General features: G+C 52.2%; 1 pseudogene; it reads right to left on the bottom strand.

Annotated features, from left to right (window-relative positions):
- LOC141041107 (uncharacterized) overlaps positions 1-25,101 on the bottom strand; it is a 28,898-nt pseudogene that overhangs the window by 1,745 nt on the left and 2,052 nt on the right.

Below are 25,101 nucleotides of genomic sequence, written 5' to 3' on the forward strand. Positions count from 1 at the left end.
CATAACAGTTCGGTCACACCGATACGGACCTCGGTCTCACCGAGATGGCCTTGCAAACACTATGTGACTTGTTGCATTATTTTGGTCTCACCGAATCATGCAATCGGTCCCATCGAGTTTTCTTAACATTCGCTCTGTTGCCTCATTGCTTCAGTCTAACCGAGTTGATGCAATCGGTGCCACCGAGTTGATGTTTGCCCTAAGCCCTAGTACATCGGTCCCACCGAGTTGTTCCAGTCGGTCCCACCGAGATTCCTAATGTTCACATTTTGAATTGAATCGGTCTCACCAAGTTCTTCTATTCGGTCTGACCGAGTTGGGTCAAATGTGTGTATGGTTGGATTTTGTGTGGAGGCTATATATACCCCTCCACCCCCTTCTCCATATGTGAGAGAGCCATCAGAACGTGCCTACACTTCCAGCATACATTTTTTGAGAGAGAACCACCTACTCATGTGTGGAGATCAAGATATTCCAATCCTACCAGAAGAATCTTGATTTCTAGCCTTCCCCAAGTTGCTTTCCACTCAAATCATCTTTCCACCATATCCAAATCTGTGAGAGAGAGTTGAGTGTTGGGGAGACTATCATTTGAAGCACAAGAGAAAGGAGTTCATCATCAACACAACATCTATTACCTTTTGGAGAGTGGTGTCTCCTAGATTAGTTAGGTGTCACTTGGGAGCCTCTGACAAGATTGTGGAGTTGAACCAAGAAGTTTGTAAGGGCAAGGAGATCTCCTACTTCGTGAAGATCTACCCGAGTGAGGCAACTCCTTCGTGGGCGATGTCCGTGGTGGGATAGACAAGGTTGCTTCTTCGTGGACCCTTCGTGGGTGGAGCCCCCATGGACTCGCGCAACCATTACCCTTCGTGGGTTGAAGTCTCCATCAACATGGATGTACGATAGCACCACCTATCGGAACCACGCCAAAAATCTCCGTGTCTTCATTGCGTTTGCACACTCCAATCCCATCCCTTTACTTTCTTGCAATTAGCATGCTTTACTCTTTTCGCTGCTCATACTCTTGTCATGCTTGCTTGAAATGTATTGTGAATGTTTGAACTTGTGCTACAAATCCACCTTAACTTGAACTACCGAAAAACTACCACTTTTACTTGTTGATGGTCTATTCACCCCCCTCTAGACCCCTCTTATCGATCCTTTCAATTGGTATTAGAGCATTGGTCTCCATTGCTTTGGTTTAATCACCATTGGAGGAAGATGGATGAGTCTACGATTGGGAGTATTAGACGTAGAGTGCCTATGCTTGACGGAGAGTTCTATAATTCTTGGAATAATGAGATGGTTCGGATTTTTAATGAATATAATTTGAACAAATATATTACTAGCCCTTACGCGCCCCCATTGATCCTTTGCATCCTACCCCCGATGAGTATCTTGACATGACCCGCAATCTTAGAACTATTGATTTTATCATGAGAGGATTGCCTAGAAATTTGCTTGTGTGCTTGCCTACATTTGAGTGTGCTTATACTATATGGAAATATCTTGAGGAGCGCTTTCCAAACTATTCCTTGAAAAATCTAGATGAGATTCTTCAAAAGTCCATTGCTTTTCAAAATATGGATACTAGTGATCCTAAATTTGATGATTGTCTATTTGAGCTTCGTGACCTTATGCGCGCCAAAGGAGATGTTGGAGTCGTTAGTAGCATTATTTCACAAGTTATTAGTATTCATAAACATGCACATTGTCATGGTCATAAATCTAATGAATAACTTTCCCTAGGTGATGACCATTCACATGATGTTGAACACGGATACTATGATGATGATGATGATAGTGACTTTGATCTTGATGAGTCGATGAGACACTTTGGTCTTATGGCTAACCTACGTGGTTACATGGTCGGAGGAAAGGAATGGGTTCTTGATAGTGGATGTACTGATCATATGACCAGAGATAAAGACATGTTTCGTGAGCTTGCTGAGAACGACGGTCCCCGCAAGTATGTCACTTTTGGTGACAACTCATAGGGTAAGCTAGTTGGCCTTGGTAAGGTGGCCATCTCCCATGATAGCTCCATTCAGAACGCTATTCTCGTTGAATCTCTTGGTTATAATCTACTTTCTGTATCTAGACTAGTTGACTTCGGTTTCAATGTTCTATTTACTGAAGTAGATTGCCAAGTGTTTCGAAGAGATAATCATAATATGGTCTTTAACGATATTCGTAGAGGTGATCTATACGTTGTTGATTTCACTAAGAGAGCTCCTCGTACTTGCTTTATTGCTAAATCTTCTAAAGGTTGGTTATGGCATACAAGGTTAGGTCATGTGAGCATGCGAAATCTTGATAAGCTTATTAAAGGTGATCATATCCTTTGTGTTAAAGATGTCATATTTGACAAGGATAAACTTTGCAGTGCTTGTCAAGCAGGAAAACAAGTTGGAGGAAGTCATCCCGTGAAGAACATCATGACCACGAGAAGACCGCTTGAGCTACTTCATATGGATCTTTTCGGTCCCAACACCTACAAGAGCCTCGGTGGTAACTTTTTCGGTTTGGTCATTATTGACAATTTTTCAAGATTTACGTGGGTGTTCTTTCTTGATGATAAATCACAGGTCCAAAAGATCTTCAGGAACTTCGCTAGGAAGGCCCAAAACCAATTTGAAGTGAAGATCAAGAAGGTTCGAAGCAACATTGGAACGGGTTCAAGAACGCCAATGTGGATACCTTTCTTACGAAGAAGGGATTTCACATGAGTTCTCAGCTATGCACACACCTCAACAAAATGGAGTTGTTGGGAGGAAGAATCAGACACATATTGAGATGGCAAGAACTGTCGGATTTAGGGTTCCACAGACCCTTGAGAGGTTCGAACTCTAGGGTGCGCACGAAGGACTCTTCCTCCCCAGCCTGCATACTGAACTATTCCATGGCCTAGCTCTACGAACCCAAAGAACACAAGACACAGAGGGTTATACTGGTTCGGGCCATCGTGTGGTGTAATACCCTACTCCAGTGTGGTGGTGGATTGCCTCGAGGGCTAAGGATGAACTAGTACAGGGGACGAACAGCCTCAGGAGGAGAGGTGTTCTTGAGCTCGATGAGCTGGTGGATGTGAGGATGGAATGGATCCAATCCAAGATGAGTTGCCTCCTATGGTGGTGGCTAGTCCTATTTATAGAGGCCCTGGTCCTCTTCCCAAATGTGGGCAGGAAGGGATCCCAAAACGGCCAATTTTGAAGGGAGACAACTAGTACAAGCTATCCTGACAAAAGTAGTCTTCGCCTCCCAAAGGCTCTGGTGGTGACGCTGTTGTGGGCTCCGTGGTGACCTCCGTCCTGCTGGTCTTGGTCTTGTTGCACCGATATGGAAACCTTTGCCTGATGCCTCGGGACTCCTCGCCTGCGCTTGCCTCTTTAGCACAAAAGAGGAAACTGGTACACTGCGCCTGCTGGCGCCCGGCTGGCCTTGGTCGTCACGGCTCATGTCATGTGAACCTTGCGAGGTGCCCCCTGCATAGATATCTCCGCTCCTCGGGAGCCGGCCTAGCCAGGCCGCCCCCAGGGAGGTCTTGGTGTCGTCCGCCTCGCGAGGCTTGGCCCCTCGCGAGGTCTTGAGTTGTTGCCGTCGAAGCTGGGCTGTACTGGGCCGTTGGTGGAGCCACGCCGTGGGCCGTAGGCAGGCAAGTCTGGGCACCCCCTTACCAGGACGCCGACAGTAGCCCCCGGGCCCAAGGCGCGCTTGAACTTGGCTTCGAGGCGAAGCCAAAGGGCAAGTGCGGAGCGCCACAGGCCCCAACCGCCTGCGGCCCCGGTCGACGCATGGCGATTGACGGGACGTGGGTGCCTCCGCTTCCCCATGCTGCCTCGGCAACCGTTCAACTTGACGAGACCTTGCTGCATGCAGAAGAAAACCATCATTGCGTGCGATTGTGGAGGTCGACGATTGGCCTCCTGTTGGCTATAAATTAAGAGAGGTGCGGAGCCCCCATTGCTCATCTCCTTCTTCTCACTGCCCGCTCCTTCTTCTTCCTCCTCGCTTCACCGTCTTGCCACGACACCCATGGCGCCGATAAGGAGGTTGTCCGCTGCTGAGAAAGGGAAAACCCCCCGCGAGGAGCAGGGGCCACTTCCACCGAAGAAGAGGTTTGCCTGCTCTCGCGGCGCTGGTGTGAGGCTGGAGGTGACGAGGCCTTGGTACGAGCGGCCTCCTCCCGGCTACCCGCTGCCCTTGTGCGCCCAAGCGCAAGGCTTCGGAGGTGGGGGCGGTGCCCCGCGCCGCTCGCGTCACGGCCGTGGTGGCCAAGCTGTGGTCGCACGGGCCGCTGACCCACGAACCCACGCCGAAGTCTCTGAGTTCGTGGTGTGGGAGGTGATGCCACCACGTACATGGATCAAGCTTCCGTGGTTCTTTGCCGAAGAGATGCTGTCGAGAGGGCCGCTCGAGCTGTGGCTGCAGCACGCCGAGTGCGGCACTCCGGCAACAGGGGCGAAGGTCGAGGTCGTCTCCCCGGGCAAGATCTTCATGACCCGCGGATGGGGCAAGGTCGCCCGCGCTTGCCGCGCCGAGGGGGCCCTTGCCATCCACATCGAGTATGCCGGCGCCTCCACGCTGTTCTTCAAGGTCTTCAACGAGGAGGGGGCCGCCTGGAGTGTTGCCCTGGAGGGGACCGCCAGGATGGTGCGGCAGCAGGCGCTGACCCCGCCCTTGGTCCTGCCGATAGCTCCTCCAACAGCAGCGAGGGCTCCTGGGAGTCCAGTGACTCTCCTGAGCTTGACAAGACTCCGGAGACGAGCGACGACAGCTACGTGCCCCGGGCTCTCGCCGTGCCCGGAGCGCGGCGACAACATCCGCTCGTCGTCGTCGATGATCTGGATGGGGTTGGCGTCCGCCCCTCTTGGCCCATTGTTGATGATGGCGTTGGCGGCGACGTCTGTAGATATGACTCCTGGAAGCCTTCTTCTTTTGTTCCCTGCAAGGAATCGAGATGAATCCCGTGGGGGTATGTAAAGAATCTATAGTGCTTTTGCGTCAATATTATTCCCATCCTGATGTTCGCGGTTGCGTGTCTTGCTTCGGCATTGTCCCCCCTTTTCGTCCTCGCGGTAGCTTAGCGCTCTACGCTGACAGGTCCCAGTCCCCAGGCAGGCTTCAGTCGTCGTTGGTATGCCAGGTCGCGATGCCGTGGTCAAGGCCAGGAGGTGAGCGGCCCAAGGTCCGGTAAGAGCTCCTGAGGTGCGATGCTTAGGAGGTCCCCCTTAGCGTGCAAGCAGCTTCATGAAGGCAGAAAAGGAAGGCGGCATTGCCGAAGCAAGGCTGCAAGAGTCAAAAATCCTGGGTCACAGCGCTGGGCTAACTTGAATGCGCGACTTATCTTAGCGAGCCTGAGGCGATTCCTTGTGCAGCACCTGATTTGCGCATCAGCGGTGGTGGTATGTCTAGGTTAGGCCCGCGCCAGCTTCTCCCCCCTTTTCACGCTCTTCTAAGTGCTCTGCGTCCTGGGTCCCAACCTCGAGCGAGGCTCAGCCGCCGCTGGTATGCCAGGTCGCGATGTCGTGGTCAAGGCCAGGGGGTGAGGGCTGGAGAGTTAGTAAGAGCTCCAGAGGCGTGATGCTCAGGAGCTCCCCCTTCAACGCGCAAGTGCATTGCATGAAAAAAGGAAGGAGCTGGCGAGGCCACCCATAGTTAGGCTCCGGGGATTCGTGCGGGTTAGTTTGAGAGGGAAATATAGCTCGTAATCGCGTTTGCTGTCCTGCCACTGGTCGTTCCGCAAGAAGATGAAGGCACTGAGGACCTGGTGAGGTGACGTGCGCGGGGTGGGCCACGAGCCAGAGCTCGATCTCTCAGGTTTATCAGCGTTGCAGGGACGGACCCGAGCACAAGCGTCGTGCCAACATGTGTAGCCCTTGTTGTAGGATGAGCAGGAGGCCTGTCAGCAGCACGGAAGGCCACGAAGGGCAACAGGTAAGCAGGCGATAACCATAAGGTGACTCATAGGAGGAGGCAAGCTAGTTCAGATAGATGCAAGAACGATACATGCCACAGGGAAGAACCCATGCGGCCTGGGGATGATGCAGCCCGAGGGGCGCCTCCAACAGAGTAAGCTAAAGATGCAAAAGGATACACGTCACAGGGACAGGCCCGTGCGACCTGGGGATGATGCAGCCCAAGGGGCGCCCCCAGCTGAGTAAACTAGAAAATGTCACCTTGCACCGTTGTTGAGGAGGTGTTGGAGTAGTTGAAGATGCGTGCTGAAGGAGTCGCTCCTCATGAGTCGTCCGGCGGCCGGTTCCCAGGGGACCCGAGAGGTTCCGGCTCCTCCTCCCTCAGGACTGCCTGGCGCCTGGCCTCGCGAGCCGCCAGGGCGCCCTACATGAGTCGGTGGAAGGTGATAGCCGCGTTCGGCAGGCCGAAGGGCATGTGAACGTAGCTGTGTGGTGGGCCTTCACACCAGCCGACGCGCGAGGGCCAGAAGCGCTCCTGAGATGCGGCTCTGTTGAGCCCTGGAATGTCGACGCAGACGCGCAGCTCGTCGTCCGTGCTAGGACAAAGAGCTGCGCCAGGTGGTGGGCGGCGGTCGCTGCGCATGGGTCTTGCCTCTTGGAGCTCCTTGGTGGTCTTGGTGATGAACTCCTGAGCACCAGGCACCTCGTGCCTTGTGCCCTGATGAGGTAAGTGTGCAGCGAAGCATGCCTCCACGTGGTGCCCGAGCGCCTCCCTCGTGACATTGGCTAGGTCTGAGGCCCTACAAAAAAGAGCCCCCAAGCCCAGCTGGAGGAGGGCGCCGAGCGCGCCTTCCTATGTGAGGGAGGGAGGCACCCCATCTGCGGGCGCAGGTCCTAAGGTGGTGCCGCTGGAGACGCCGCTCTCCTGGGGTCCTTGGTGGAGCAGCTACTTTTTCTTCTTGGGGACGGCCTCAGGAGGGTAGGCGGTGCCTTCGTTGTCTGGGTCCTCGATCGCTGCAGCCTGGTAGGCGCGCTCGAGAGAGCACACCGCATCCTTCTTTTCGCAGGTGACCGTGTTGACGCTGCAGCTCCCTGGCATCTTGAGGACGCTGTAACCATGATGAGTCACTGCCATGAACTTGGCTAGGGCTGGATACCCGAGGATGGCGTTGTACGGAAGGCAAATGTGGGCGACGTCGATGTCAATGAGCTCAGTGCTGTAGTTATCGCGCTTGCCGAAGGTGACAGGGAGGCGGATCTGCCCTATCGGGGTGGTGGAGCCGTCGGTCACTCCTGAGAAGGGCTTGGTCGGCTGCAGCTGATCATACAACACTTGGAGGTGGTCGAACGTATCGATGGAGAGAACGTTGAGCCCTGCACCGCCATCGATGAGGGTCTTAGTGACAAGGACGTTGCTGATGATGGGCGAGCAGAGCATCGGGAGGGCGCTGATAGTTGCCGCGCACTTGAGCTGGTCTGACGAGCTAAAGGTGATGGTGCACTTGGACCACCAGAGCGGGTGCGTGGCCTCGAGCCTGGGGAGAGCCGCGTTTACCTCACACGCGAACTGCTTGAAGATGCGCTGGGAGGCTGGGGCCTGAGTGCCGCCCAAGATGCAGGCAATGGCGCGCGGATCCTGGAAGCCCCCAGCCCCCTCGTCCTGATGATGATCGTCGTTCCTCCTTGGCGGTGGTGGCAGCGAAGGAAGGCCAGCCTTGCCTTGAGGACGGTCCTCACGAGGCTGATCCCTCCAGGCGCCCTCGTGAGGCTGGTCCTGCCAGCGGTCCTCACGAGGCTGGTCGCGCCACTCCTGGCGGGGGCCGCGGTCGTCCCAGCGTCCTCCACTTCATCCTCCTCCTCGGCCGTAGCCCCGGTCGTTGTGCTCGGGGCGTTGACCAAAGCGCCCATCACGGATGGCCCTGAGCTCCTGACAGTCATTGGTGTTGTGGTTGTGTATGTTGTGGAAGGCGCAGAATGGACGACTCCGGGTGGTCGCAGCCGCGCTTCATCTCTGGCTCAGCCGCGAGTACGGCCGCTCCCTTGCGCTTCACATCCTTGGTCTTAGCCTTCTTGTCTTCTGGGTCGACAGCTGGAAGCTCGAGGAGGGAGAGGCGCCCCTCCTTAGCTTTTGCGCACTTGGTTGCCATGTTGAACATTTCCAGAGCAGTGCATAGGTCCTTGTGGATGGTGAGCTCCTCCTTCATCTTGACGTCGCGGACGCCATCAGATAACGCTGAGATGATGGCCTCGTCCGTTACCTTGGGCATCTTGAGGCGAACGTTGTTGAAGCGCTGGATGTACTTCTGCAGGGTTTCCCCTGGCTGCTGCTTGATGCGCCGTAGGTCACCCGCGGCCGGCGGGCGGTCGCGAGTGTCCTGGAAGTTGGCGACGAAACGCTCGCGCATCTCACTGCAGGAGGAGATCGATCCCGCGGGCAAGTTCAGGAGCCACGAGCACGCGCCATCTTTGAGGGCCATGGGAAACCAGTTCGCCATGACTTTCTCATTGTCGTTGGCTACCTCGATGCTCAACTCGTAGAGCCGCATGAACTCAGTGGGTTCGGGGGTGCCGTCGTATCATGGAGGCAGGCCGGGCTTGAACTTTCCGGGCCAGACGATGCTGCACAGCTCGGGAGTGAAGGCACAGCAGCCTGCTGTAGTCACTGGAGCCCGTCGTGGGGGCGAAGCCTGGTCTTGGTACCCGCGCGCCGCCACCGCAGGCGGCACACGGTCTTGACGTGGTGGTGCTGGGAGTGCAGGAGAGTTTTCTTGTGGCCGAGGGACCTCCTGGCAGCTTCCTTCTTCACGCGCGGGCGCCCTCCGTGGTGGGTCGCGCCATGGGGCCGCGCATCTTGGTGCGAGGGCGACGTCTTGATGCGGAGGTGGTGGAGGCGCTCCGTGGGCCATGTTGCCCGCAGCGGGAGGGGGACGAGGCAGCGAGAGGGATGGTGCAGGAGAGCCCCCAGCGGCGCTGACGAGCTCAGCGATGCGGTCCAGCCAGTCCTCGTAGAGGTCGTCGATGGGGCGGTAGCGCAGGAGCTTGCGTGCCATGAGCAGCGCAGCCTGCGTGTCCGCGGGCTCGCGGCGAGCGTGGGATGACGAACTGGCCGGAGTCTGCGACGGGGTGGCGGTGCGTCCGTCCCACCGCACGGAGGGGTGTAGCGACAAAGCCTGCTGCTCATTCCCCGCCGGGCCGGTGGCGGCGTTGGCAGCAGGTGATGGAGAGTGACGGGGAGGCCCACCGACGGGCGCCGTCTGGGCGACGCGAGCATTGAGAGCGGCCCGGCTCAGCGCAGGCTCGACGAGCATCAGCCATGGAACTGGTGGAGCAGTGGAGCCTGGATCGACGGAGGAAAAGCTTCGGCGCACACCTACCTGGCGCGCCAAATGTTGGATTCAGGGTTCCACAGACCCTTGAGAGGTTTGAACTCTGGGGTGCGCACGAAGGAATCTTCCTCCCCAGCCTGCCTACCCAACGATTCCACGGCCTAGCTCGACAAACCCAAAGAACACAAGAAACAGAGGTTTATACTGGTTTGGGCCACTGTGTGGTGTAATACCCTACTCCAGTGTGGTGGTGGATTGCCTCGAGGGCTAATGATGAACTAGTACAGGGGACGAACAGCCTTAGGAGGAGAGGTGTTCCTGAGCTCGATGAGCTGGTGGATGTGAGGATGGTATGGATCCAATCCAAGATGAGTTGCCTCCTATGGTGGTGGCTAGTCCTATTTATAGAGGCCCCGGTCCTCTTCCCAAATTTAGGCGGGAAGGGATCCCACAACGTCCAATTTTGAAGGGAGACAACTAGTACAAGCTATCCAGACAAAAGTAGTCTTCGCCTGCCAAAGGCTCTGGTGGTGACGCTGCTGTGGGATCCGTGGTGACCTTCGTCCTGCCGCCCTGCTGGTCTTGGTCTTGTTGCACCGATATGGAAACCTTTGCCTGATGCCTCGGGACTCCTCGCCTGCGCTTACCTCTTTAGCACAAAAGAGGAAATTGGTACACTGCGCCCGCTGGCGCCCGCCTGGCCTTGGTCGTCACGGCTCACGTCATGTGAACCTTGCGAGGTGCCCCCTACATAGATATCTCCGCTCCTCGGGAGCCGGCCTAGCGAGGCCGCCCCCAGGGAGGTCTTGGTGTCGTCCGCCTCGCGAGGCTTGGCCCCTCGCGAGGGTCTTGAGTTGTTGCTGTCGAAGTTGGGTCGTACTGGGCCGTTGGTGGAGCCACGCCGTGGGCCGCAGGCAGGCAAGTCTGGGCACCCCCGTTCCCAGGACGCCGACAAGAACGATGCTGACGAATACAAGACGCCAAGACACTTTTGGGTGGAAGCGGTTGAGACAGCTTGTCATGTTACAAATCGACTATATCTTCACAAGCTTCTCGGCAAGACGGCATACGAGCTTCTCACCGATAACAAACCCCAAGTTGGATAATTTTGAGTATTTGGCTCAAAGTGTACATTCTTGATAAGCATCGCCGTTCAAAATTTTCCCCTAAATCTCATGAAGGTTTCCTACTCGGTTATGGCTCAAACTCTCACACTTACCATGTCTAGAACACTTTCACCCGAAAGGTTGAAGAGACGGTAGATGTGAAGTTTGATGAATCTAATGGCACGCAAGTAGAGCAATTGCCAATTGATGTAGGAGACAAAGATCCTTCGGAAGCAATCCAAGATTTGTCCATTGGCAAGATTCGCCCAAAGGAGGTGAAGGAGAGTACCTCGTCCGTTCAAGTGGAAGCCTCAACTTCACATCAAGGTGAACCACAAGTTGATTTGGAGGCATCCACAAGTGGAACACGTTAAGACGGAGGAAATGAGGAAGTGCAACAAGATGAACCACATCGACCTCCCTCTCCACCTCCACAAGAGAACGACAATGCCAACAACAATGAAGGAGAACAACGAGAAGAAGACAATGAAGAGGATGTTCCACCCCAACCCAAAAAAAAGCTCTGATGAGTTAGAGCAAGAGTCACAAGAGATCATCCCGTCGAACAAATCTTTGATGATATTCAAACCGGGAGAATTACTCGCTCTAAAACTCGTTTAGCTAACTTTTGTGAACACTACTCATTCATTTCTAGTATTGAACCTGTGAAGGCAGAAGAAGCTCTTGAGGATCCGGATTGGGTGAACGCTATGCATGAAGAGCTACACAATTTCGAGAGAAATCAAGTGTGGACATTGGTTTAAAAGTGTCATGGGAAACCACGGCCACCTATGGGACCAAAAGTCCCTTGCTGGTTCGGCGGGGGGATGGCACGTTGCACAAAGAGCAGAGGGGCGTCGAGCAACACGACAGGGATCACACAGGCAGTCTTTACCCAGGTTCGGACCGCCGTGAGGCGTAAAACCCTACTCCTGCTTTGGTGGATTGATGGTGAAACTGGTGGTGAGCGCAACACGCTTCGCCTGGCAGCGTTGCCTCGAGGCGAAACGGTTATGTGCGTATGAATGCGTATGTGTCTGGGTTAGCTAACCGAACAACCAACCCTTTCTACGGTTGCCTTGGGCCTCCTTTTATAGACAAAGGGGTCACCAAAGTGGAAAATCAGTCATTATGCACTAATTAGATAGCAAACAGTGCTATCATACCTAACTCTGCAGGCTGACAGAGCGCATTAAATGCGCCGCTTAATGTCACATCATAGCTTGCCCGATAGGCCTTGCCGGGCTGTTTTGCTAGCTTCGCATCTGCTCGCTCGACATGTCGCAGGACGAGTGTCATTTGGAGGCATTTTCTATAGGAAGTGGCTGCCATGTGGCAAATAGCAGCCACTCAATCACCTTGGAGCTTGACACCGCACCGATCGACGACGTGCGTTGTGTTGAGGTGGTGTGGTGAGGTGGTTCTGCCCTCGTGAGTCCCGGCAGGCCTGCCGGGACGTCCTAGAGGCTCGCTTCCGGGGATGACCCCATCCTTGCCAGGCTCGCCTGCCCGGCAAGGGAGGTTTCTTCCTTAGTGGTATCTTGCTCCTCTGGCTTGTCTTAGTCTCCTTGTGCTGCATGTTGGTCCTTCGAAGCGCTGAATCCTTGTGCTCTGCTCAGAGCTTGGTGCTATAATCTTGCTCTTGTGCGTGTGCACAGTCTGGGCAACGGACCCAGGGTTTGGTGCACCAACAGAAGGCCCCCGGGCCTACCCCAAACGCGCTACCGAGCGTCATCGGGGTAGGCCCTAATAAGTGCACAGGCAGGGCGTAGAAGCGGCTGGCCCCTTGAGATATTCTTTTCTTCTACATTAATCTTGAGCCCGGGCCAGTTTCCAATTTTTCTGTACGTTGAGTAAAGCCAATCGTGGTGGGGCCGCTCTTGTAATGGACCGTGAATGACTTTAACGCACGGGGGAGTAAACGCCAATTCACTCTTCCCACCACGCCCTTATCCTTAGCCACGTATGCGGCATGCATCGCGCAGGGTAGGTAACGGAGGTGCATGGTGCGGAAGAGCATCAAGGCGAGGCTTGGCCTTCTTGAATTGGTGAAGGAGGGCGGCGGTCGCCCATTGAAGGAGCGGCTCCCTCCTCGGCCCACCTATAAAAGCAGGGGCGGGGGAAGAGCGGAGGCATTCGTCCCCACACCCTTTCTCCTCCATCTTCTGCTTTGGTTATGCCAAGGAGAAGGACGTAGGGCCAAGCCCCAGTTAGTTGCTCGAGGTTGGCAACACCAAATGGTTGTGCTGGTGCTTGGGGAGTGAGTCTGGTCCATGCCCGGAGAAGTCGTGGCGGACGAGCCGCCTGTGGCGCGGGGGATATCAAGCTTCCCCATCACAGGGAAATGCTTGTCCCCTTTGCTTCGGCCGGTTGTTCGTCGGATAGTGCGGCATCTAGCCTCGTCCCGCTGCCGCGTGTTGTTTTGGTGATCAGGTCCTTGGAGCCTCCGATGTTCGCCTGCGAGGCAGGGCTAGAGATCGCCCAGCACCGCTCCTTCCGGTGAATTCGGGGTTGGCGCTGAAGGGGGCGCGCCTTCCTTCCCGCCAAGGTGGGGAGCGGCGCACCCCGAGCCCCCTGGCCATCTTGGCCTTTGGCTGCTTCTCCAGGGAAGGCGTCGGGCTGGGGTCCTGGCGCTTCTCCGGAGTGGTGTTGAGGGAGAGAAAACAAGGGAACACGGAGAAGGCGGGTGGCGGGGCGTCAGGTCGGAGTACGATGGCGTAGATGCCTTCGCCTCCTACTGGTGACCTGCCGCCTCGTCTTTCCGCTCTTTCCCTCCCCTGGCACCATCATCACCAGTCTCTTTGGGTGATAGTCGGGGAGGGATGTTCTCTTGGTGCCTTCGCCTCCCCTCCAACAGTCTTCCGGCTGAGCTTTGGTGGATGACTCCACCGGTGCTCAAGCCGGGGCTTCTTGCTGGTCCTGGAGGTGGTGACTAGGGCACCACTGTTCTGTTCTCCGTGCTCCTCCTTCGCAGCCTCATCACTCCCGGTCTTGTCAGGCCGCGCCCGGTAGGTCGTGGCTGGACCGGGATGGGTTCCTGCTTGGGTGTCCTTTTCGTCCTCTCCTATTCCCACCTCAATACCCGGTAGAGGGAAAATGAAAAGAGGGGATTATGGGGCACTTACCTTTTTTCAATCTTAAACTGGTAGGCACTTGCCAAATTTAGTTAAAATAATGTAATCTCTCAAGTCCATGTTTGTGTTCTGTAAGGTCTGTACTTGCTTGATCAACATATTAACGAAAAAGGTGAACCTTGTCGGGGATTCATGCATGTATACGTCCATGCAGAGGTGGAATGCCTCTATATTCTAAATAAACGAATTTCCCCCAGCAGGCTATCCTACCGGTCCCTCCATTTTGCTGCTGGGGACTAAGCCTACCGGGCGAAAATTGTGATGAGGGACCAGCCCCCCGCCAATCTTTTTTTCACCAAAGGCCACTGCGACCATCCTGACCGAAGCAACATTTGTGTCAAGGGATGGGAGCACCTAAGTTTCAAAAAGTGGCGAGGTTTTCTTATGCACAAGTATTTGCTTACAGAACACGTATGGACAAGAGATAGAACTTATCTGTTTGGCTTGCCGGAGATCACAGTAGCAGCTCATATTTCCAGCTTCTTGTAGAGGCCAAGCTCACGGCAGGAACCTGCAGCTTTATGCATACGGAAATGATGCAAGATGCGATCTTATCTGTCAGGACCCCGATTCCAAGTCACATCGATCTAGCCGGTAACACCTCATATCACTTTGCGGCCTCACACATGGTATTCCCACGGGTGTCACCTTACCATGGCCCGGGACCGTTTGCGCCTTTTGGCTCACGTATATGATAGTGTCGCTAGCATCCATATGACAGAGAACCCGGGCCGACATGACTAGTCGTGAACCCAAAGTGATATGAGGTGTTACCGGCTAGATCGATGTGACTTGGAATCGGGGTGCTGACAGCTTTGGTATCAGAGCCTGACTGCCTGTAGGATTACCAAGCCAAACTGGTCGAAGTTGAGTCTAGAAATTCTTTAGTTATGTAAGGGAATTTATTGTGGAAGGGAATGTAAGGCTCTTTTTACTCCTTATACCTTATGCCCTTCTAATCTGAGTCAACCTCTTCTTTTCTACGGGGATTAAGAACTAGGCCTTCTCATCTATCTATTAGGATGACGAGTTACTATGATAGAGACTTATAGGATTGTTGGTTCTAGGCCTCAATTCAGTTTCTACTACTTTTAGTATGTTGTCAGTTGAACCAGAACCTTGATATGATGTTGTTAAGTGACTATGCAAATCCTTGTGAATGTCTCAAATCTTTTTCTGAGCATTTACAACCGTTATGCTGTTCGAGTCATCCCAGGTTTCTAGATAGTTTGATGCACTTGCAATCATTCCTCCATGTTCCTAATGTCCATTTGGGCCAGGTTAATCACACTAATCGGTGATTTGAGGTACTCTGTTGCCTCGACATATATGTTGGAGCTATTATTATGACCCTAGGTGTTTTAGGGAGTCACCCAGTAATCTAGCCATGTTTTGTGTTCCAGGTGTGATGATTCTGGCCACCAATCTCGAAAGCATCTCATGATGCCATCTAGTAGTAGGTATTCTACTCTTGGGTTCTTGACCCAAGATTCACTCTACTTACCTCGTGTTGATAGTGTTGCTCGTACCTTTAGGATATTAGTAACCTTTGCGATAGTCCTCGAGGTCCGTGGTATCCCCTTCTTCCAAATACCATGAACTGCTTATGGCAGAAGTTCTTTTGAACCAAAAGATCACAACCAGAGTGCTCTTGACGAGTTCTCAATTCTATGTTGTGACTCTGTTAGTTCTACCTTCTCTGCATGGGTTATCCGGAAGGAACCTGTTAAACTTGATTCGACATACTAATCTATGCATCCACAACTCAGAAAGTTAAATGTTCCTTTGAGTTGTCCCTCTTTAGTTGTATTCTGACCCTCGTCTATCAATTGATAGTCAGGAGTAGTTGTGCCTTCGTGTTAGCGATGCTTATTATTCTTGTGGTCCGTCGAGCCGTTCTACTTCAGAATGACTAGGAGAAACAAACTCCAGTACCTCATCCATATCTAGGATTGGGTCAAAGCAGTTGTATTCCGCAGATCAAAATGCCAATCCAGCTTTTGATTCTGTTCTACCCTGAAGTATTGCCCTCTTTATGTCAGGAATATCATAGGAATTGCACAACCTCCTATGAACTCTTGATACAGTGATACTTCTCGCCATCATCGTTCATTGCTCGGTCTCCGTGTTATTGTAACCAGAATACCGACAAGTGAACCATGATGTGTGAAATCAATACTCCTAGCAACCGTGTTGCTTGGTAGTTAATGGACATTAATATCATTCTTAGCGTGTTGGTTATCGAATCACTACTCTAGGATTGATCGTGCTATCTTGTCCTTATTTCTGGTGCACTTTTCGAGTTAGGATAGTGGCAATCCTTGCTTATTTGATCATATCATCTTGCCTGAGAAGCAAGTTTGTTCTCGAGCTTAGTAACATATCGGTGGTTCGTGATTTTCTGATTATCTTCTCGGAAGTATCACCAGGTTGTTTCCTGACTGTTATGTTGAGCTCGTGATCAAGTTGGTTTCTTGTAAATCACCCCTTGTCCAAGAATCTGTGTTGGATACCCTGAACTGGTTGGTTAAGCTAAACAACAAATTGGAGAGTTGGAAGATGAAAGCTTGTCCGACTTAGTTTATCTCTAAGGGATATCCTTGTGAGTGTGTGTGTTGAAGAAAGATGATATCTTCCTCGATTGATCCTCGTGATCAGTTGTTGAACCTATTGTCTTATCAAAACTTTGATTTGAGTATGGGCTATCGTCAAATCAAGTCAGAACCAACGGTATTCGTAATGTTGTCTTACTCGCGGTTGTCCCTCGGGCATACACCATTATATATTTTGGGTCTGACCAATGCTATCATCTTGTTCACATAATTGTGGAATTCCACTTATACGGAAACCCGGATGAATTGTTGTTGAGCCCATCAGCAACATTATTCTTCTGCTCCATGATTCGTGCAGAACATCCAGCTAGTATTGGAAACTTTTATAAGCATTATCTTCATGTCCCGTTCATGAAGCATATGTTCGGATGGAAGAAGTGATTTCCTCTGGTTCACGTGCAATCGATGCAAGTTGCCGCCGTGAATTCGAGAAAGTTTATTTTTGCCCTCTGGAATCATCCCAAGTTAGTCATGCACGTGCGAAGTGCTCTATGGTTTGATAGGTTGGCCGCCTCCATTCTATAGGTGTTCCTAGCACACCAAGCCACTGATTGACTTGCTCAAGGATAAGAAGTTCCTTCTTAAGAATCATGACTTATGTTAGGACTTCGATATTCTCGATGATGGTTCCTTACCAGAACTCGGTAGTGTTTTATTGTAAGACTACTCTGTGGCCATGCTTGTCTGGGGCAGCGTGTTCACATGTTTGTAGCAGAACCCGCTCATGTTTTGGAGCTTGCTATCGTAGTTCATTTCCCGAGAATCTCGCAACGTCATCTCATCGATTTGTGTTGCAACCTTTCCTTTTCAGACATGTTGTCTGAACTGTTATGTTACCAACCAGATCTGAATCTCAGGCAGATATGATGGTTGGAACATTTCCCAAGAACTATAATATTGGTCTCTGTAACCCGGTAAAGTGGATGTCGTGGCCAACACACCCAGCCGGAAGACCTATTATCGTAGTATCTTGATTGAGGAAGTTGGCCACCTCCCCATAAGGATTCCGTAGGATTTACTTCCGTAGTTATTCCTTATGGATTCTAGTGCTCCCGAAGTCCGACCTTTTACTTGGTGTCCTAGATACCAAACCATATCTATAAATGGGTTACGCTAGCACATCAAGGAGAACATTAGAAGCGGAGTGCTAAATGTCTCTCGGTCGATCATCTGGATTTCGTTCCCTTGGCCTCGCTAAGGTGAAATCTGAGAAAGTGTTGTCTTCCTTTACATCTGCATTGCCCATCACTATTCATCACGGTAGTATGATGTGTTGCCAGGATCCCCGACACGGATGTTGGTAAGACCTTGATGAGTATGGAAATGCTCAAGTTCTTGAGAGCACGCGCAAGAAAAATCATCCCTTGCGTTGTCTTCAACAAGGTAGTCCACTTCATCCATTCTAGCCCGAGTGTGTCGTTCTTCCGAACTCCGTCAAACGATCGTTCGTAAATTGCCTCAGGCTGGTGAGAAGAGTTCCAATGATCTATGTATCAAAAGTAATTCTTTTTGCCACCTGAGGGAATAATTCTACGGGTCACCTACCCTAAGGTGCCCCGTTATGGAATCATGGCAAATTTTTCCTCGCTACTTGAAACCCTCGTCAAATTGTTTCTTCCGTCCCTCCAGATGCATGTTTTGCCTCTCAGCTCTAGAGATGTTTCTATGTCCATCCTGTGAGTTGATCTTGTGATCATTAAGATGATCCTAAGTTGCTCGAACCCCAGGAAGATTGATTCTTCTAAAAATCTCCCTTTCTACTCGTTGTCATGTTGGATGTAGTTCTCAAAGCAAGACGTCGAGATCAAGGTGATGCAATGAATCAACATCCTCGAGAAAGACATCTGGATCGTGAAGTTTGTGTTAGCTTGTGTCCCTCTGTCTTCTTACCTCACGACTTGAATCTCGGGACGAGATTCTTGTTTAGTGGGGGTGAGTTGTCACATCCCTAGTTCTGACAATGCCTAGTGCTAGCATCTGGTGTTGCATCATGTTTACTTTTCACAGAAAGTTGAAATGGGGATGACAGAACCCCCAACACCCCCTGAAAACAACTAGGGTTTACTAAAATCTTTTTCAATGAACCTGAAATGCCCTTCTAAATGTTCATCATCTTTGCCCTGGTCTTAAACCTCTGACAAAAATGGTGCATAATTTTCTAGGACACATATGGTCACTGGATTAAATCATTAGCTATTTGCATTGGACATTTAAATGCTATAGAATATTTTGAATGTCCAAATAATTCTGAACTTAAATGAGGGCTGTTGGAAATATTCCAAACAGAGCCCACAATTATTTTCAGGGTTTTTGAAAATGCCCTAGTATTTTAATTAGGTCAAAACAATTACAGAAAAATAGAAAACAGAAACTAAATTAGAAGAGAGAGAACGTACCTGGCGCAACTTACCTGTCGCCCACCAACTAGCCCAGCCCACCAGGGGCTCCTCCCTGTCGTCTCCCCCCTTGCCAGAAGGACGAGCGTGTGGCCGGCGCGCGTGAGCACGCGTCCGGCCACCTCCTGCTTGCTTGCCGCTGCTGGAGTCGGCCCCGAGCGCCACGTGCATCGGCCCGACCTCTCCCTGGACCTCTCTCACTCTCCCTCGGCCTCCTCCCCCTCCTCTGCTCTCTTCCCGCAGCACCACCGAGCGCGGACGCCGCCGCCGCTCGCCGTAGCCGGAGCCACCGTCGTCCTCTTGTCGCCTCGCCGTGTCTAAGAGCTCCTCCGTCACCCACATCAACGAGCAGGCCGAGCCCGAGCGCTTGCAAGCCCTGCACCGCCTTCACCGAGCCGTCTCTGACCTCGCGTCGCCGGAGATCCCCTTCGCCGCCCCGACCGCTCCGGTTCCTCCCCGACCTCGCCGACCCGTTCATCGTGACCGCTGTGAGCTACTGGCCGTTCTCCCCCTCTCCGTTCTCTTCCTCGCATGCCATAGCAACTGCAGCAAGCTTGACCGCACCCGCCACCGCCTGCGCTCGTCGCCGATGATGCTCCGGTGACCATTTGGTCCCGGGCATGCGACCAACGCGCTCCCCGCATCGCGTAGAGCCTTTGTAGCACCTCGCCTCGCTCATTTGTGCACCGCTGCCCCATCCCCGCTTGCACCCGAGCTCCGGCCGCCGCAGCCAAGCTCGCCAACGTCAACTCCGGCCACCCCAGCACCCGCCGTTGCCACTGTCCGACGCACCTCATCGCGCCGGTCCCGCGGAACCCATCCGCACGGCCTCTCGTCGCCGGAAACGGCCGGACGAGGACCTCCGCCGTGTCCTGCTTAGCGCCGGCGGCTAATCACCGGTTAGCCGACGTGGCCGTCATTAGATTAGGGACTAACTAACCCTATTAGTTTAACCCCTAGACACTTACAGACGGGACCGACCGGTTCAATTAATAGGCTAACTAAATTAGTTAGATTTAATCTAATTCGATGGACCCACGGGTCAGCATTGACTTTGCTGACGTGGCGTTTGCCTGGTCCCACCTGTCTGTGAGTCTGACTAGCCCTGAGTCACTGACCAGTGGGACCCGCACGTCAGGTTTGACCTAGACCCGCCCCGTTGACTGCTGACATCATAGTGACATCATGCTGAGGCAGTTAATTATTTTCTGGATTATTCTTATTCAGGAAATTTCAGAAATTAATGCTAACTTCAAAAATTCATAGAAATTAATCTGTAACTCCAAATGCAAAGATTTATATATAAAAATGATCAGAAAAATCCAATCTATCCATCTGTACTAGTTTCATGCATGTTAGAGCAACCTAACCTTGCTGTTTAGATGAAACATGATAATGCACTCATATGAGTTCATAAATTAGGTTTGTATTTGAATCTTTGATTCAAATAAGCTCAAACCACCCTGTTTGCAGATGCATTAGCCCAACACACTCATTTTGCCCTGTCATATTCATACATCATATTGTTGCATTGCATTAATTTTGTTTCCTCTCTGTTGCCGGTGTTGTTCCCCCTCGGTAGACGTTGTTCCGACGTTGTGATCGTTGACACTAATGAAGACTCAATGCTATCTTCAGAAGTGTCAGGCAAGCAAAAACCCCCTTGTTCATTCCGATACAATCCCACTCTCTCGCTCCTGCTCTATTTTACTGCATTAGGACAACAACGATTCAACTGTTACATGCTGCGGTAGTTGAACCCCTTTTCCTCTGCATGAACTGTCATTGCCACAGTAAATAGATGAAACCCACTAGCATGAGTAGGAGTTGTTTGAGCCCTGATGTGCCTACTCATTCATGCTTGTTTGCCATGCCTGCTATTGCTTAGAGTTGAGTCAGGTCTGATTCATCGGGGATGAATTGGAATGGTGATGAACATGTCCTACTGTGTGTGAGCTAAGTGTGTGAACTCGATTTGGTAAAGGTAGCGGTGAGAGGCCATGTAGGAGTACATGGTGGGTTGTCTCATTGAAACCGTCCTCAGGAACTGAGTTCTGTGTTTGTGATCCATGAACAACTACTACCACACGTTGGGCCCTGAAATATGACCCCGCTCGAGTTATTAACCCCCCTTGTCCTCTGTCCAGGAGTTGCAAGTAGTTTCTGGTGTTTGTAGTATGCTGGAGGCCATGCGCAGCGCTGACCCGAGGGGTGGGCTATGATGCAGTAGGCATGTGGCACGGTGTACCGAGCGCCCGTTTGGTGTCTCGGGAACCCTGCACACATCGTTTGGGGCTGTGAGCGAAACCCCGGCCGGATCTCCTCGCGGATGGAACCTGAATAGGCGATAAACCTGGACTAGAGACTTGTGTGGTTAGTTAGGTCGTGGTCTACACCCACGTCGGCTTTTGCTTGAAGTCTGCCGAGCACATGTCGTGTGCAGACGCTAAGTGGTGGAAACATGTGTGAAGAAGTACACCCGTGCAGGGTTATAAATGATCTATTCGAATAGCCGCGTCCACGGTAAAGGACTTCTGGGTTGCCTATAACAGTTCATAGATAATTTGAAGTGGATACTCTAAAACTCGCAAGATAAGCATGAGTGCTATGGATGGTGTTTCTCGTAGGTTGACGGGAGCGGATCCATAGTGGTGTATTTCATGGTGAATATGTGGACTCGTGTGCGCCACCTCAAAAGAGTTACTTGCAGTCGTAGTTCAGATAGCCACCAAGTCAAAGCTGGCTTGCTGCAGTTAAACTCCACCACCCCCTTTGTTGATACTGATGCATATGTAGCTAGATCTGATGTAAGTCTTGCTGGGTACATTTGTACTCATGTTTGCCTATTTTATGTTTTGCAGAGAGACGTCAGTCTCGCTAGTAGTTCCGTGTGGACTTCGACGTTTAGCTTATACCTCAGCTACGATTTTGTGCCCTCGGCAGGATCTGGTAGATAGTCAGGCTTCTCAGCCTTTTTCATTTGTAGATGTCTGTACTCAGACATGTTAAGCTTCCGCATGTGCTTTGACTTGTATGCTCTGAATGTTGGGTCATGAGACCCATGTTTGTAATATCTCGCTCCTCGGGGCCTAATGAATAAATTCTTGAGTCGTAGAGTTATGTTGTGATGCCATGTTGTATTTACACATATTGAGCATATTGTGTGTATGATTGAAATGCTTGGTATGTGTGGGATCCGACAACCTAGTTGTTTATCCTTGGTAGCCTCTCTTACGGGGAAGTGTAGTCTTGTGCTTCCATGAGCCATAGTAGTCCGCTACAGCCCGGTTCACCGGATCCTGCTAGCCCAACACTACTGCTCTGGAACACTTGACTGGCCGGCATGTGATTCACTTCGTTCCTGTGTCTGCCCCTTTGGGGAAATGTCACGCGGTGACATCCGGAGTCCTGCCTAGCCTGCTACAGCCCGGTTCACCGGAGTCCTGTTAGCCCAGTGCTACAGCCCGGATTCGCACGCTGCTGACCGACATGCTCGATGTTGATTCATGTATGCCTGTCCCCGTAAGTTAGTGCCACTTTGGGTTCACGACTAGTCATGTCGGCCCGGGTTCTCTATCATATGGATGCTAGCGACACTATCATATACGTGAGCCAAAAGGCGCAAACGGTCCCGGGCCATGGTAAGGCGACACCCGTGGGAATACCGTGCGTGAGGCCGCAAAGTGATATGAGGTGTTACCGGCTAGATCGATGTGACTTGGAATCGGTGTCCTGACATTATCTATATGCATATGCAATGCTCATGAAATGCTTATGCAATGCACATGGTATGATTATGCAATGCTGATGATATGCTTATGCATGCATGCAACTTGTTGGGGGCCCCAACGCTTCATTTATTTGTTGTTGCTCAGGGTCTGCGCCTGGCTTTGTACAAGGGGTTACGTGCAGCTGAGGCAAGGCCTGTACAAAAGGGTGGCTGCCGGGCAGGGCCCGACAGCCGCGCCTTATGGTAAAACTTACGGAGATGCTCAATATTCCATGAGTTTTGCAATTGAATGCCATCTTCGGTCTCTAGACGGACTGCGCCAGGTTTGGTGACTCGAACTACCCGGTAAGGGCCTTCCCACTTTGGCGTCAACTTGTTTGTACCCTTGGCGGACTAAACGCGCCTAAGGACAAGGTCACCTTCCTCAGAACACTGGGCATGAACCCTACGGCTGTGATAGCAGCGCAGGGCTTGCTGATAGTGTGCAGGACACATAGCAGCCCGGAGACGGTTCTCCTCGAGAAGCACAGCGTCGTCACATCGGTGTTGATCCTGCCCTACTTCATCATAGGCAAGCACTCGAGGTGACCCGTAAATGAGTTCCATGGGGATAACTGCTTCTGCCCCGTAAACAAGGGAGAAGGGAGTCTGCCCGGTAGCTCTATTTGGTGTCGTTCTGAGGGAACAGAGAACTACTGGCACCTCATCGATCCATCGCCTGCCGCACTTCTGCAGCGTATCAAAGGTTCTTGTCTTGAGTCCTCGCAGCACTTTAGCGTTCGCCCTCTCAGCTTGTCCATTGCTTCTGGGATGTGCAACAGAGGCAAATGAGATCTTGCTTCCGAGGGCATGAACACATTGCATGAAGGCGCGACTCGTGAATTGGGTGCCGTTATCAGTTATGATCCGGGCAGGGACCCCGAAGCGGCACACCAAATCTTTCAAGAACTTGATAACTGACTGAGCAGTCACCTTTCTCACGGCAGCTACTTTCTATCACTTTGTAAACTTGTCGATGGCAACAAACAAGAATTCAAAGCCCCCGGCAGCTCGGGGAAAAGGGCCGAGGATATCGAGCCCCTAGACCAAAAACGACCATGAAAAAGGGATTGTCTGTAGTGCTTCTGCAGGCAGATGGATGTTCTTGGAATGGAACTGGCAGGCTTCACACTTGGTGACTAGCTCGACCGCATCTTGGAGGGCTGTGGGCCAATAGAATCCTTTCTGAAATGCTTTCCCAACTAATGCCCTTGATCCAATGTGGGAGCCACACATGCCTCTGTGTATTTCAGCCAGCAGTTCCTTTCCTTCTTCCCGGCAGATGCACTTCAATTTCACACCATTGGGCCTCCTTCTGTACAGAGTGTCATCGACAAACTGATACATACTGGCCCTCCGGGCTACTCTTTCAGCTTCATCTTGCTCATCGGGAAGTTCTCCAGTTTGGAGGAAATGGACTATGTGCCTTGCCCAAGATGGAGTCTGAGGCTCGGCAACAAGGACTAGCGGCACCTCCTCATCTGCGGGGGCGCATTTCTCGTCCGTGGGGCCAGTGGCCCGATAGGAGAGCGCAGCCCGGCAAGCGACGGGGAGTTGTTTCCGGCAGGGTCCCTACCAGGAGCCCCGGGAGGCTCTATCGGAGTCCAACTTCCTCCTCTTTCTGGCCATTGTTGCTGGGGATACGGAGGGTTGAGTAAGATGGAGAACAAAAATTCCTGGTTCCAAAGGAAGTTTTTGTGCAGCACACTTTGACAGATGATCAGCTATGCTGTTTTCCGCACGGGGTACGTGCTCTGTTTGCAATCCGTCAAAGTGCTCTTCCAACCTTCTCACTTCCTCAACGTATGCCTCCATCAATGGACTTTGGTAATCCTTGTTGACTTGTCTCAACACAAGCTGTGAATCTCCTCGAATGATCAGCTTCTTGATTCCCAATTCTCTCGCAATCCTGAGCCCGGCAAGGAGCCCTTCATACTCTGCTGTGTTATTGGTTGCCTCCTCCCGAGGAAAATGCATCTGGACAACTATCGGATCACGGGTTCCAGCAAAACCCTTAAGGTTCGAACTCTGGGGTGCGCGCGAAGTTCTTTCCCTCCTACCGATCCATGCCCTAACAAGCTAAGATCTCGCGGACGAACTCGACGAACTCACAACACAAAAGACACAAGATTTATACTGGTTCAGGCCACCGTTGTGGTGTAATACCCTACTCCAGTGTGGTGGTGGTGGATTGCCTCTTGGGCTGATGATGAATAGTACAAGCGGAAGAACAGCCTCCTGAGGTTGAGGTGCTCTTGTGCTTGGTGTGTGGCTAAGGATCGGGCGAGATGCCACTGGATGAGATCTAGGTGAGATGTCCCCCCCATGGTGGTGGCTAGTTCTACTTATATAGGCCCTGGTCCTCTCCCCAAATATTGAGCGGGAAGGGAGCCAACAATGGCCAATTTGAAAGGGGACATCTAGTACAACTTATACTGACCAAAGCGGTCTTCGCCTGCAAAAGGCTTTGGTGGTGACGCCGCCTTGGGCTCCATGGTGACCTCCATCTTGCCGTCCTACTGGTCTTGGTCTCGTTGCACTGATATGGAAACCTTTGCTTGACACCTCGGTACTCCGCGCCTGCGCTTGCCCCTTTAGCACCAAAGAGGAAACAAGGACGCTGCGCGCGCTGGCGCCCGCCTGGCCTCGATCGTCATGGCTTACATCACGAGAACCTCGCGAGGTTTGCCTTGCCTTGATCTCTCCGCCCCTCGCGAGCCAACCTGGTGAGGCCGCTCCTAAGGAGGTCTTGTGTCTTCCGCCTCACGAGGGTCTTGAATGCCTTGTTGATGAAGATGGGCCACACGGGCCTGCTAGCGCAGCCACGCTGTGGGCCG

This window comes from Aegilops tauschii, chromosome 2 (genome assembly GCF_002575655.3).
Source record: "Aegilops tauschii subsp. strangulata cultivar AL8/78 chromosome 2, Aet v6.0, whole genome shotgun sequence".
NCBI lineage: Eukaryota > Viridiplantae > Streptophyta > Magnoliopsida > Poales > Poaceae > Aegilops > Aegilops tauschii.